The sequence below is a fragment of the Rhinolophus sinicus genome, chromosome 18, assembly GCF_057876585.1.
Source record: "Rhinolophus sinicus isolate RSI-liver-muscle chromosome 18, RSI-T2T, whole genome shotgun sequence".
Classification (NCBI taxonomy): domain Eukaryota; kingdom Metazoa; phylum Chordata; class Mammalia; order Chiroptera; family Rhinolophidae; genus Rhinolophus; species Rhinolophus sinicus.
In genome coordinates, this window is record NC_142518.1 from 5,109,684 (window position 1) to 5,125,542 (window position 15,859).

Sequence of the window (15,859 nt, forward strand, 5' to 3'; positions counted from 1 at the left end):
CCAGAAGAGCAGGATCGTGTGGTGAAAACATGGTACATGGGACACTCCATAGATGTTGCCTACATGAATGAATGACCATGGCTGCTGGCAGCCATTCCCGTGAGCTGTGATGGTGTTAACTTAGATGAGGCAGAAACATGCCAAAGAATCAGTCGCATTCAGCCTGCAGGGTTCCCTGTGGTTAACACAGGTTTATCCCTAGCTGCTTGTCCACGCTCCCCTACCTTCCAGTCATTCTCCCGCAAATCCCTTGCTTCAGTGACACAGGCAGCCGTGGACATAAGCTGCCATTTCCTGGAATTTCAGCAGCATCCTGATCTCCTGGAATCTAGGAGTCATTTTCCTTGACCTTACTCCCCTAGCCAGCCATTCTCCCAACATCTAATTCCCTCTATTAAATCCTTCCTGTTGGAAATACCTACAATTTTCCTGACCCAAACTGACTGGTGTAGCAAACCTGGGCTTCTCAAACTTGAGGGTGCATCAGGATTCCCCCGAGGGCATGTAAAACAGCTTTCTGGACCCCAATCCAGCATTTCTGATTCAGTAGGTCTGGAGGAGGACTTAAGAATTTGCATTTCTCACAAGCCCCTCCTGAATGCTGGTGCCGTTGGTGCGGGGATCACGCTCAGAACCACTGCCAGGAAACTGTCCTAACAAGAGCCTTCCCACTTCCACCTGAAGCTCACCATTTTGAACACCTGGCTGAATGAACAGTCATTTTTAAAAACCAACTCTTGAGTGATGACTTTGCTCTAGTTTGTGTCAACTGCAGCAAAGAAGACGTTATGTTCCTAATGTTCTGAAAGCACCTTTTGATAGCATGTGAACTTTTCAGGCATCCACTTTCCTAGGACGACACTTGATTCTGAAGTGGGAAAATGAAGTATAAATTCACCCCTTCAAGGAAACATTTTCAGTTGATATGTAATGGTGAGCAACAACATTGAAATGAAGCCAATCCGTGGTGGGGGGACAAAAGAGAGGAGAAAAAGCAGTACAATTTCTGAAAGACAAGGGAAACCAGTCCTGGACTGGGAACATTCTTAAGAAAGCTTGAAGTCAATGGTCCAGTTTTAAAGGAAGTTTACTTTACAAAAAGGCACTTTTCTTGAAAAGTCTGGTTTTGAAGGAAAAGAGGTCGGTGTTTCAGCCAATCTGTTGGCATAAAGCTGGGACATTATCAAAAGACCTCCTGTGAAAAGGAAAAATCCACCGATCCAACTGCAGAATGTGGCCCTGCTGTGTTCCCACCGGGGCACGTTGGTTGGGAACTCAGGGCCCCAGAACCTCTGCACGGTGGCATGGGTGGCATAAGGCATGGGCGCTAACAACATGGTGAGTCTGCCAAAGAAAAACGGAGCTCCCCTGGCAATGCTGGTGCTTCTCTCCAAAGAACTTCCCTGGTGGCCGCGTACCTCTGACATGTCAGTCCTAGAAGGTGGCCATAAACCCCAAAGAGCCAGCAACAAGGATACGAACCACCAGCATTTCGGTGGCCAGGTTCCATGGGCTGGTGGAAGTCTAGCACACACTGCCACCCATGTCTTGAGTGACACACTTTTCCCACAGACCCAGCATGTACTTCTCACTTTCAGTAAACCCGAGGAGAAAGTCAGCCACCGAGAAACACAGAGAGTCACCAGGAAACAGACCCGGCCAGCCACGAAATCCAAGAACCCCGCATTCTTGACAAGGCAGAGTGCCCCACTCCTGTCTTGCTGGCAGAACTGCGTTTCCTGGTGAGAGTAGGACTGCCTTGTTAGATAGAAATCTTGAAGAATGTGAGGCAGTTTGTGCCAGCCGAGTCCACTCTGTGTTAACCAATCAGAATGCAGCTGCTTATTCAGTCAAGCTACTTGGTAACTGGGCGGCTATTGTTCACCCTTAATTCATGCAGATGAGTACCTCCTGGGAAAACCGGCCCCATGGGAAACCTGCAGCCAATCCAAGCGAGCCAGCAGCCAGACAGGCTGGGACAGGTCTGTGGGCTTGGGAGAATTCTTCCCACTTGTCAAAGGCATTCATTTAAGCAACTTTATTTTCAAAAGGTAGGCAGTTGAAATGCAGTTCTTAAGCATTCGAATCACGGATCGAGTGTTTTTAAAGGAATAGTTTGTCATTTTTAATTACTGTAAATTCTCCGTAGTATTATCTTTTCCAACATTTGGTGTCTGGTTCTATCACTCCTAAACCTATTTTCATAGGAAGCCTCTAATTACCCACCCCTTCCATTAAAACAGGAGAGTGTTATCTTCCTGAATTAAAAGAGACAGACTCTTATGGTCCAGCAACCATGCTCCTTGGTATTTACCCAAAGTAGCTGAAAACTTATGTCCACACAAATACCTGCACACGGATGTTTGTAGTAGCTTCATTCATAGTTGCCAACACTTGGAAGCAACCCAAATGTCCTTCGGTGTGATGGATAAATAAACTGTGGTCCATCTGGACGATGGAATATTATTCAGTGCTACAAAGCTAGCATGAACTATCAAGCCATGAAAAGGCACGGAGGAACCTGAAATGCATATGACCAAGTGAAAGAAGGCGACCTGAAAAGGCTAAATATTGTATGATTGCAACTATGTGACATTCTTGAAAAGGTAAAACTACACAGACAGTAAACACATCAGTGGTTGCCAGGAGGTGGGGATGAGGGATGAACAGGCGGAGCACAGAGGACGTTTAGGGCAGTGACACTACTCGGTGACACCCTAATGGTGGACACATGTCGTTATACATTTGTCCAAACCCATAGAGCATACAACGCCAAGAGTGAGCCCTAGTGTAAGCCGTGGACTGTGGGTGAAAATGATGTGTCAGTGTGGGTTCACCAGTTATGACAAATGTGCCATCTGGTGCCTAATATTGATATGCGGGAGCTTGGGTGTGTGTGAGGGCAAAGGGTATAAGGGAAATCTCTGTACCTTCTACTCAGTTTTGCTATGGACCTAAAATTGCTCTAAAAAATAAAGTCTTTTAAAAGAGAGGGAGGGACTGACACTTTTATGTGTCAGTTTGAGAGCTCCCACTCAGACTCATCATGACCATTGGTAAAGGAGAATATTCCAGTGTCTCTTTTGAGTCCAAAATAATGTTCAGCTCCTTTCACCTGCCACTGAGGCTTCGTCACGCAACTTGTCCCAGTGCCCTTGCTGGACTGAATTGTCTGCACTCTCTTCTCCATGCATCTCCTCCACACCAGCCAACCCAACCTCTCAAGTCTCCAGCCTCTCCTCCTTTGGGACTTGGGCACACACCATTCTCTCTTGGAAGGCTGCACCCTTGTCTGTGCTGTCACAAATGTTTGTCAAGTGGAAGACAAATGCACTCCCCGAATCCGACCATCTCTACGCCATTTTGAGATATGGTTCTATGAGAAATCTAAGAAAACATATACACACAGTCAGCTCGTTCATTGCTCAGTTATTAACCAAGATCCAGGAGGTGTTTGTTTTCTCCCACTTTTAGAGTGTATACTCGAAGGAATATCGCACACACACACACACACACACACACACACACACACACACACACCGTATCTTTCTCTGAGAGACAGAAGGAAGAAAAGAAGGAAGAAGCGGTCTTGACTTGCTGGGAGGAGGTGGCGTCTTGCCATGAGGCGGGTGTAATTATTCCACACCCAGGCCCCATTCCTGGCTCCCAGATGTGATCTGGAGGATGGACTCCCACAGCCAAAGGGGCACACAAGGTATGATTATATCTGGGTGTTGCGAGGTGCTGATCCTTCATTCCAGTGCCAAGGAGGACAGACTAACTCTGGTGAGTCCCAACCAGGAGACCAATGTAAGCATAGTCAGTTTGGGTCAGAGAGTATTACACTAGGGTGAAGTCCCAGATTTAAATCCCCCACTGGGACACTTTTATTAAATGGTTTTCAGGATCTGTACATCTCACACGGGCTTTATCATTCTTATGAGGCAAGTCTAGAGAAGCCCTGACTTTTGAAGACCAGTGCATGGGCTTTGAACACACCCATGTTTCTCTTAAAGGGAATGAATAAGTTTCCTATAAGAGAAAACTGTGTCACCGCAGGTCTAACCGAGATGGTAACATTATCGTTGATAATACTATCCGTGAGCCAAGAAACCCGCATCACTGATGGCTCAACGTTGCCTCCCACCCAGGATGTGTACTGCTTGGAGCAGATCACAAAATAACTATACACCCCTGGCAGGCTGCCCTTGTCTCCTGCCCCAGGGGATTCTTCCTGCATCTACATCAGGGCCAGGATGTTTCTGGTCAGAAATGCTGCTCCATAGACGGAGCCCTGTAGAGAGGAGCTCGCAGTTCTCTTTCTGCCCGATATTAACCTGGAACAAATCCTGCCTCAGAGGGAGGCAAAGCTCAGATCAGGAACCAAGGCCTTGGCAGTTCTTTTTGTCAAGTGGCTTTGGTGTCCATCAAGTGTGTAACCCTCAAGTATTTGGGCTTCTCTCTGGGCCTTCCTACTTTCTTCCTCTCCGAGCCCTTGCTTGGCAAGCTGAAATCAAGGCCTGTTTTTATCCTGTGTGGCAGTCAGCTCATTGTTCAACATGAGCCGGGATGACACAAGCAGCTTAATTATTGCTCAAAGGGTATGAATGGGGTTGATATTTATATTCAGAGACACACAAAAGTATTAACGACAAATTTTACAGAGATTGATACTATGTATAGACATCATGGGCTATTATGGTATGGATTCAACGGACCAATAATTTGCCTTATGTACAAAGAATCTGAAAAGCTTAGCCAGGGCCCAGCATATCAGAGGCGTCAACGGCAGGCCGCTTCCATCCTTCTTGACTCTTTCCTCCTATTGGACACTAGGAAATGGAAGACTTGTCAAAATGGCAAGGCTGGTGATAGGATTCCAACTCTGTCACTAATGTTTCAATGGTGGCAGAAACTCTAAGACTGAATCATAAGCTGCAATGATCTTGGTCCAACTTTCTAAACTAATTGCCCTTCTATTATACTAGATTTTGTTTTGTTTTGTTTTGTTTTTTAAGGGGCAGAAGGATGTACCAATAATGAGAACAGAACCTCAAACAATGTTTCTGCAAAAGCCATTAAGCAGAGTGAAAGAAGTGGTGTGAAATATGAGCCAATCATTCAAATCGACTGTGGTCACTCTTTTAGAAACTCCCCGCCTCAGCCTTCCAAGCGCTCATTGCTGGATTCCAGCAAGCAGCGTTTGTTGAGAACCTCTGAGGTGCAGCATCTGCCTGTTCTGGGCACTGGGAAGACAAACGGCCAAGGTTGGAGGGAAGGGCAGGCTGGCTGAGGGTAGCAGTAGAGCAATGACAAGGGAGGGGTCAAGGCTTTGGTGTCAATGGCATGATGTTGTTGGAGTGGAATTCAGGCGGCGCGGCCTGGAGGAGGGATCAGGAGATGAAACCTGAAAGGAGGCGGGACGCCCACCACAGACACCATTTGTGGACTTGACCCTGGGGAGGAAGCCCTGGGACCAGATCAGCATTTTTCTGGCCGCAGTTGAAGAGGAGCTTTTGTCACAAGCGTCTGATGACAAGGCTTGAGACTGCATGTGTGTGAGCAGGTGCGCACCGAACGCCAGGAAGCAGCACTCCCAAGCCTGCGGGAGAAGCAGTCGTGAGCAAACAGACCCCAGTGTGAGGCGCGCTCTCGGCACACCGCTCAGCCATGAAGGGCACAGGCTTGGAGTCGGAAAGAGCTGGGTTCAAATTCTGCCCCTGCCACTTATGAGTTATGCTAACCCTGTCTCAGCCACAGTTCCCTCACTAGTAGTAAGGTGACCTCACGGAGCTGTGGCAGAGTGAACTGAGGGGTGTGCGCCGTGGGACAGTGCGCGGTAAACAGAACCTGGCATCATCGGTGAGATCAGCCCCAAGGATGGGGTGGGGGGGGGGGCTTGGGATTGGCCAAGGGGATAGAGACGAAACAGTCCCTGAATAAGAGGAGGGAAGAGCTGTGCTGGAGAAGCCGAGAAGGCAGAGGATGGGGATAACTGGGACCTTGGTGAAAATGGTTCCACTGGCGTGCAGTGCAGGGTGGACGGCTTGTTGGAGCCTGGATCGAGCAAGGGAGGAGCTATGCAGAAGTGGTGCGAGGCAGAGAAGGAACGCAAGTTGTCAGAATTCCACTGTGTGGGTTTGGTTTGCTTTTGGAGAGACATGTGAGGATGTGTGTAGGATAAGTCTAACGGCTGATCTTTCCCTTAGGTCTCACTGTGTGTTCTGATTCATTCAGATGGAGTAAAGGAAAAGTGCCCTTCCAGTGTCTAATCAGTGTCACCAATGGAGTCGGTCTCAACAGGATCCCTTTATTCCCTACTGGTGTCCTAAAGCAGTGATTCTCAGTGCAGATTTGGCCTCTGGGGGACAGTTGGTGATGTCTGGAGACATTTGGGGTTGTCCTGACCACAGGGGGCTTCTGGTTGGCAGAGGCTGGGGGTGCTATTAAACGCTTGCAATACACATGACAGCCCCCACCACAGAGAATCACCCAGCCCCAAATGTCACTAGGACGAGGCTGAGAAATCTAGGATTGAAGAAGTGTTTCTTGCAAACCTACTGTGTGCTGGCGTTAGGAACTGGGAGCAGGGTGGGGAGGAAGACAGTCCCTGGTGTACAGCCTCGGGGAAGACAGTTTATTTATTTATATTATTTTTTTTAGCTTAATCCTCATCTGCGTTTTTGTTTGTTTGTTTGTTTGTTTTTTGTTTTTTTTTTGCGGGGCGGGGGGTTATAGGAACTTTACGTTTAACTATTTAAGAAACTGCCAAAATGTTTTCCAAAGTGTGCTTTAGCATTATACATTTCCACCAGTAATTTATGAGGTCCCATTTTTTCCCCAAATTCTTGCCACCACTTGATATCATCAGTCTTTTTGATCTTAGCCATTCTAGTTCACACGTAGTAGTATCTGATTGCGGTTTTAATTTGCATTTCTCTAGTGACTAATGATGTTGAGTATATTTTCAAGCCCTTATTAGTCAACAGAGTATCTTTTATTACATGTGTATTTAAATAGTTTGCTCATATTGTCTGCAAACACACTTTTTAATCCTGAAAAAAATGTGTTAACGATTTTATTTTATTATTATTATTTTTTTACTTTCACTAGATTTTTTTTTTTTTTCAGTTTCAGGTGTCAGGGAAGACAGTTTAGATCAGCAACTGAATTCAGCTGCTGAAGGCCGCCTGTGGGACAACCGGCTGTGGAAGGAACCCAGGGGAGGGACTCCGCTGGAACGCTGGGCCAGAAAGACACGGACAGCCACACCGGAAAAGGAGTAACTGTTAGCCAGGGAAGGGCCAAGGGGGCTAAGTGGGTGCAAAGGGTTCCAGGAGAGGAAGAACAGGTCGTGCAAAGGCCGGGAGGTGAGTACCAGCCTAGTGGACCCGGGACTGGAGGTGGTGACGGGGACATGGATAAGGAGGTGGCTGGAGATGGAGGGCAGGCCAGAGCTCTGCCAGCCTGCCATGCTCTGAGCCTGCGTCCAGAGGGCCATGGGCGGGCCCGAGAGCAGGCAGGTGACAGGAGAATCACAAGGGGTGCTGCCAGGACGGGACAGCAATACACACGTTGTGGGGCAGAGCCAAGGGTGTGACAGCAGGACTGGAGGGGAGAAGAAGAGATCCAGGAGGCAGAAGCAGCAGGTTTTGGGGGTTGTTGGGGAATAGAGCACAAGCAAGTGTGGTGATGAAAGGTGACACCCACACATCCTCCTTGGGTAGCTTATACATTCAGAGACCTCTGATGTTGTGCTTAAGCTATTGAGGCCACTCATAACTAGGCTTGGAAGAGCTTGGCTGATTAAAGCACCTGCAGCCTCTGATTTCCTGGCTACTATGGGCTCACCAGTTTGGGTAGCTGTGAGCAGACCATACACTTCAGAGGGTGTGTTTATAGATTCCAGACCGAAGCGTGGAGAGGAAGTCTCGGAAGGTCATTAAGCCCGGGCTATGAATGGGGCTTGGCTAAGACGTTGTGGGACCAGGAATGGGGTTCCCCACGTCTATGAGGGTTTTCACCACTGAACTATTTGTGTCACTGGGTCGCTGAACCATCTGAACTTGGTCAAAAGGAATCAGGATATGGCTTTATTTCACTCCTAACATTATGTGGATGAACCTTGAAAACATGATGTGGGGACAGAGTCCCAAAGAGCAGTTTCCAGGCTCTCGGGCTCACGTGGAAAGGTGCTGGCTTGGGTAGTAAATGGCCATTAACTGTGACTGGTTGGTCATCAGCTGTAACCAGTTTGCCAATTAGCCACTGATATAACTGATATATTAGCCACTGATATAACTGCTGTGACTGCGTTGGTTGATTGGTTGGTTGGCAGGCAGAGGGGCGAGCGTCGGATTGCAGATCGTGTGGATCCTACTTCTTGTGTGTGTCTTGCCCGGCCGCCAGAGAGACTGGGGTGCAGGAAGACCCCTTGTTGGGGTACTAGCGGATGTTTGCTTCCTGTGTCTCCAACCCAGCCGCCAGCGAGAATATAGTGGTATGACTCCCCTACCTATGGCTCAGTGGGTGTTCCTTTTTGGTCTCACCATGTCCTGCGTTCTTATGTGGGGAGCAGGAGCTGAGACCCGGCATGATACCCTGCATGACACATGATGTTAAGTGAAAGAAGTCAGATGCACAAGGCCATAACTATAGGATTCCATTTGCATGAAATATCTTGAATATAGGCAAATTCATAGAGATGGAAAGTAGGTTAGTGACTGCCGGGGGCTGAGGGGAGGGGGTGACGCGTGATTGCTAGTGGGGATGGGGTTTCTTTTTGTGGTGATGAAAGTATTCTACAATTGACTGGTGATGGTTACCTGTGAGTGTACTAAAAACCACTGACTTACACTTTAAATGGGTGAGTTTTACAGTATGTGGATTATAGCTCTATAAAGTTGTTACATCTATGTATCTATCTAGAAAGATCCACACTCTTACACCAGTACTTCCTGATACACTCCCTGTAAACCAAGAGACAAAAGACATTTCATTTAATGTTATCTATCTTAAATATTTAAGTGTTCAGAACAATTATATATTTAAGAGTGAAAGATTAATGCAGTTTTTCCTAACCTTGGTGTGGTGGGGGCCATTTCAGAATCATTTGTGGGGCTTTAAATTTTTTAATTTAATTTTTATTTTTTTATTTATTGGGGTGACATTGGTTAATAAAATTATATAGGTTTCAAGTACACATTTCTATAATACGTCATCTATATATTGCGTTGTGTATTCACAACCCAAAGTCAAGTCTCCTTCCATCACCATATATTTGACCCCCTTTACCCATTTCTACCTCTCTCCCTTCCTCCTTTCCCTCTGGTAAACACCATACTGTGTCTATGAGTTTTTGTTTTTTTGTTTGTCTTGTTCGTTTGTAGCTTTCAGTTTTATATCTATATCCCACATATGAGTGAAATTATAATGGTTCTCTGCTTTTTCTGTCTGACTTATTTCACTTAGCATGATAATCTCAAGATCCATCCATGTTGTCGCAAATGGCAATATTTCAGCTTTTCTTATGGACGAGTAATATTCCATTGTGTATATATATGCCACATCTTCTTTATCCAATCATTTATCGAAGGACATTTTGGTTGTTTCCATGTCTTGGTCACCGTGAATAATGCCGCAATGAACATAGGGGTACATATATCTTTATGGATAAATGTTTTCAGATTTTTTTGGTATATACTCAGGAGAGGGATTGCTGGGTTGTATGGTAATTCTATTCTTGATTTTTTGAGGAACCTCCCTACTGTTTTCATAGTGGCTGTACCAATTTACATTCCCACCAGCAGTGCATAAGAATTCCTTTTTCTCCACAGCCTCTCCAACACTTGTTATTACTTGTCTTGTTGATAATAGCCATTCTAACAGGTGTGAGGTGGTTTCTCATTGTGGTTTTGATTTGCATTTTCCTATTAACTGGTAAAGTTGAGCACTTTTTCATATCTCTATTAGGCATTTGTTTGTGTGATTCTTTATATATTTGGGATATTAGCCCCTTATCAGAAGTGTGGTTTGCAAATATCTTCTCCCGTTTGGTTGGTTGCCTCTTTGTTTTGTTTGTGGTTTCTTTTGCTGTGCAGAAGCTTTTTAGTTTGATGTAGTCCCATTCACTTATTTTTGCTTTTACTTCCCTTGCCTTTGAGGTCATATTCATAAAATCCTCTCTGAACCCAAGGTCCATAAGTTTAGTACCTATGCTTTCTTCTATGCAGTTTGTTGTTTCAGGTCTTATGTTTAGGTCTTTGATCCATTCTGACTTAATTTTGGTACATGGTGACAGATAGCAGTCCAGTTTCATTCTTTTGCACATGGCTTTCCTATTCTCCCAGCACCATTTATTGAAGAGGCTGTCTTTTCTCCATTGTATGTTTTTGGCTCCTTTGTTGAAAATTATCTGCTCAATTCTATTCCATTGGTCTGTGTGTCTGTTTTTCTGCCAATACCATCTTGTTTTGATTATTGTTGCCTTGTAGTATAAATTGAAGTCAGGGAGTGTGATACCTCCAGACTTTTATCTCAGGATTGCTCTGGCTACTAGGGGTTTTTTGTGATTTCATACAAATCTGATGATTTTTTGTCCTACTTCTTGAAAAAATGCCATTGGGATTTTGATGGGGATTGCATTAAATCTGTATATGGCTTTTGGTAATATAGCCATTTTAATTATGTTGATTCTTCCAATCCATGAGCATGGAATGTCTTTCCATTTCTTTGTGTCTTCTTCAGTTTCTTTTAAGAATGTCTTATAGTTTTCAGTGTATAGATACTTCACATCCTTTGTTAAGTTTATCCGTAGGTATTTTATTCTTTAAGTGCAATTGCAAAAGGAATTGTTTTTTTTCCATTTATTTCTGAAATATCCTTGTTAGTATGCAATGGATTTTTGTACGTTGACTTTGTATCCTGCAACTTTACTGTATTTGTTTATTGTCCCTAATAATTTTTTGGTGGAGTCTTTAGGGTTTTCTATATAAATAATCATGTCTTCTGCAAAATGTAACGATTTAACTTCTTCATTCCCAATTTGGATGCCTTTTATTTCTTTCTCTTGCCTGATTGCTCTGGCTAGAGCTTCCAATAATATGTTGAATAACAGTGGTGATAGGGGACAGCCCTGTCTTGTTCCTGATGTAGAGAGAAAGGCTTCAGTTTTTCACTGTTAATTATGATATTAGCTGAGGGTTTGTTGTATATGGCCTTTATTATGCTGAGGTACTTTCCTTCTATACCCATTTTATTAAGTGTGTTAATCATAAATGGATGTCGTATTTTGTCAAATGCGTTTTCTGCATCTGTCAATGTTATCATGTGATTTTTTACCTTTATTTTGTTTATGTGATGTATCACATTGATAGATTTGAGTATGTTGAACTATCCTTGTGCCGCTGGGATGAACCCCACTTGGTCGTGATGAATAATCTCTTTAATCTTTTTAATGCATTGTTGTATTTGATTTGCTAGAATTTTATTTAGGATTTTTGTGTCTGTATTCATCAGATATTGGTCTGTAGTTTTCTTTTTTTGTGTTATCCTTACCAGGTTTTGGTATCAGGATAATGTTGGCCTCATAAAATGAGTTAGGAAGTATTGCCTCTTCTTTAATTTTTTTTCCAAGTCAAGTTGTCCTTTCAATTTTAGTTGTGGAGGGTGCCGTTCAGCTTCAAGTTGTTGTCCTTTCAGTCTTAGTTGTGGAGGGCGCAGCTCAGCTCCAGGTCCAGTTGCCGTTGCTAGTTGCAGGGGGCGCAGCCCACCATCCCTTGCGGGAGTCGAACTGGCAACCTTGTGGTTGAGAGGATGCGCTCCAACCAACTGAGCCATCCGGGAGCTCAGCGGCAGCTCAGCTCAAGGTGTTGTGTTCAATTTTAGTTGCAGGAGGGCACTGCCCACCATCCCTTGTGGGAGTTGAGGAATTGAACTGGCAACCTTGTGGTTGAGAGCCCACTGGCCTATGTGGGAATCGAACCAGCAGCCTTCGGAGTTAGGAGCATGGAGCTCTAACCACCTGAGCCACCGGGCCGGCCCCCTCTTCTTTAATTTTTTGGAAGAGTTTGTGCAGAATTGGTATTAGATCCTCTTTGAATGTTTGGTAGAATTCACTAGTGAAGCCATCTGGTCCTGGACATTTGCTTTTGGGGAGGTTTTAGATGATTGTTTCAATTTCCTTAGTGTTGATTGGTCTATTTAGATTTTCCAGTTCTTCGTGATTCAGTCTAGGAAGGCTATATATTTCTAAGAAAGTGTCCGTTTCTTCTAGGTTTCTTCTTGGTATTCTTGTATGATCCTTTGTATTTCTGACTACCACTCTGCCTTTATCCAATCATCTATTGAAGGACACTTTGGTTATTTCCATGTCTTGGTCACTGTGAATAGTGCTGCAATGAACATAGGGGTACAGATATCTGTTTTCCGATTTTTGGGGAAGGTACCCAGAAGAGGGATTGCTGGGTCATATGGTAATTCTATTCTTACTTTTTTGAGGAACCTGCATACTGTTTTCCACAGTGGATGCACCAAATTACATTCCTACCGGCAGTGTATGAGGGGTCCTTTTTCCTATGGGACTTTTTCAAATGACTAGTGCCCAGCCCCAGCAAAGCACCCCTTTCGCTGATCCTGAAGTCCCCACTTCTGACTCACTGCATTAGAGGAATTCCCCAGAAAATAAGGACACAGACTCGAAAACTCATCATTCCCACTGTTACATAAGATAATTCTGGAAGTTCTAGCCAGGGTGACATAAGTCAGAAGACAGAGAAAAGAGGTATAATTATCCTAGAAGGGAGCATAAATCATTGTTCAGCTAAATTTTTTTTTTTGATACTTGAAATACAACTTTATTCTGACTCTAAATGAAAAGGAATGGGAATGACAGTAACAAACAAGATTTCCCCACTGAATATTGTGAAGTGACTGTAGCAGTCTTATATTTGAAACTCAATAAGGAAACACCTGTGTTCCAAAACAGCTAAATATGCAGGTTCAAAAAAGGAAGGTCACACTCACTCCAAAGCCCATCCGTCTCCTTCAGCATCCAAAAGAGTAAGCACATGTTCTGCTATGTAATAAAGGGGCAAACACGCTGCACCACTGACATCACAGGACAGTGGCCTGTAAAGCTAGACTTCTGGTGCTCGGCCCCAGCTTCACTTTCACAGGTCATCATCCTCGTCTGGGAGAGCAGTTGTCTGAACAACCTAGAGAGAGAGAGAGAGAGATTGTGACACTCCCGATGGGGCTGTTGGGAATATGTCCACTCCAACAGCAGGAACCCAACCAGACCTCGCACCTCTAGGTCATGCTCCTACTGTGCTGCCAAGCTGGGTCCATAACAACCTCAGGTGGGGCAAGAGCAGGCGTGGCATCAAACTCCAAGTTAGGGTCTCCGCTGAGTTTTTGAGCAAGCCAGAGGAAGGGCTTTCTAAAGTTGTAGTTAGTTTTGTCAGAGATGTCATAGTACTGAAGATTCTTCTTCCGGTGGAAGACCATTGATTTTGCCTTCACTTTCCTGTCCTTAATATCCACTTTGTTTCCACAGCACGATGGGATGTTTACACATACTCATACCAGATCTCTATGCCAGTTAGGCACATTCTTGTAAGTAACTCTCAAAGTTACATCAAACATTATAATGGCACACTGGGCTTGGATGTAATAGCCATCTCTCAGTCCACCAAATTTCTCTTGACCGGCTGTATCCCATACATTGCACTTAGTAGGTCCTCTGTTGCTATGGAACACGAGGGGATGGACCTCAACTCCCAAGGTAGCTACACACTTCTTCTCAAATTCATCAGTCAGATGACGTTTCACAAATGCAGTTTTTCCGGTCCCACCATCACCAACCAATTCAAGTTTGAACTGAACTTGGGGTTCTCCTTGGGCAGCCATCGTGATGTTACTTCCAGAAATGCCTCCGGGCCCGTCTGAGCCGTTCAGCTAAATTGATGCTAGATCTAAAAATGCCCAAAGAGAATGCCTGGGGAAGCTATTCCAGGCCAGGAGAAACTTCAGTTAGGCCGCTGGATAGTAAGTACGCAAAAATCAACAACCTTTCTACATCCCTACTGTAGTCGCTTAGAAATTAGAATGGAAACAAAGTCCTTTCACAAAAACAACAAACTCTCATATATGAAGCAATACGCATGCTATGAAAAGTGGTAACCTGTATGATGAAAACTCCTCAACTTTACCAACAGCCAAAAAGAAGACATGGAGACGTGCTACCCTCCCAGATGGGAAGATGACATCTTGCAAAGTCGTTCAAACTTCTTAGATTAATTTGCTGGCCTAATGTGATTCTGAGCAAAATGCTGATGATAAAATAGCAAATGAAAAAAGAAACATGGGTAAAAACCCACGCATGTTAAGATTGCTGCATTTCATTGTGTATGAACTTTGTATCCAAAGAAAACCACGGTAAACAAGTATGGATCGCTAGTTAGGGAATGCTTGCTGAAATACTTACGCGAGACACGTACTAATGTCTGCCATTCACTACAAAATGCACCAAAGAATACGTTGGATTGGTTGATGGATAGAGGACGGACAAACAGGTAGATGTGTGAAAAAGGAAACCTAGTAAAATGGTAATGGTAGAATCGAGGTGGGAAGCGTTTGCGTGTTAGCTGAAAAAATGTTTTCAAACTTGTTGAATATTTGGAAGTTTTCAGAATAAAACATTAGGCTTCCCTCCTCATGACCATGGCTTTGAGCACCTTCAGGCCCCTGCAAGCCTCAAAGAGCAACGAAAACCAAAATGCATACATATAAAATATGATACCAATTTTTAAAATGTAAGCTGAAAAAAGACAGGGAGGAAATGGGCTAAAATATTAACTGTAGTGAAATTACACATGGCTTTAATTTAGTTTTTCATACTCCATGTACTGATCAAGTCTTCTTTTATGAAATCCATGTACCACTTTTATCATGAAAACAGTATCGCCTGCCCATTCACCCGCCCTCTGGCCCAGTGAGAAAGATCCACCAGGTGGCAGCATCTCCCCAGTTGTGCTTCCCTCCTCAGGACCGCGGCTGGGAGCGCCTGCAGGCCTCCACGCCCTCTGATCACAGCTCTCCAGCTAGGACCTAACCGACCCCTGACTCATTTATTTGGAGTCCTCATGTTGCAGCCCCGCCCCATCTTCATCTTTGCCGATCTTTGCCGATCACGGTGCTTCTTTCATCCACACCCTCCGGCTTTCTATAGTGTTTGTCAGTTATTTAACATTTCTTATTTTAAGTGATCTTTGTCCAGAAACTAAAAGGAACAATTTACAATTTTTTTCTATGTAATAATGTAAAATACCTGCAGGCAGAAAAAAAAACACCCACAGATAAAGAATTATAAAATGACAATTGAGAAATATATTTGCAACATACGTGACAAAGGGCTGATTTACCTAATTTATGCAGAGCTCAAAATCAAAAGTTAAAAAAAAGATGAAAAGGGCCAGTCTGGTGGCTCAGGCAGTTAGAGCTCCGTGCTCCTAACTCCGAAGGCTGCCAGTTCGATTCCCACATGGGCCAGTGGGCTCTCAACCACAAGGTTGCCAGTTTGACTCCCGCAAGGGATGGTGGGCTGCACGTGCACCCCTGTAACTAGAAAACGGCAACTGGACCTGGAGCTGAGCTGCCCTCTCCACAACTAAGACCGAAAGGACAACAACTTGAAGTTGAATGGCACCCTCCACAACTAAGATTGAAAGGACAACAACTTGACTTGGAAAAATGTCCTGGAAGTACACACTGTTCCCCAATAAAGTCCTATTCCCCTTACCCCCCCAAAAAAAGATGAAAAGATTAAAAACCCAATAGAAAAAAAGATGAAGTAAACAAA

At 44.5% G+C, this 15,859-nt stretch overlaps 1 pseudogene; it reads right to left on the bottom strand.

Moving 5' to 3' along the window:
• Window positions 1–13,169: 13,169 nt before the first annotated feature.
• Window positions 13,170–13,922, bottom strand: LOC109455004 (GTP-binding nuclear protein Ran-like; annotated as a pseudogene).
• Between the last annotated feature and the right edge of the window lie 1,937 nt (window positions 13,923–15,859).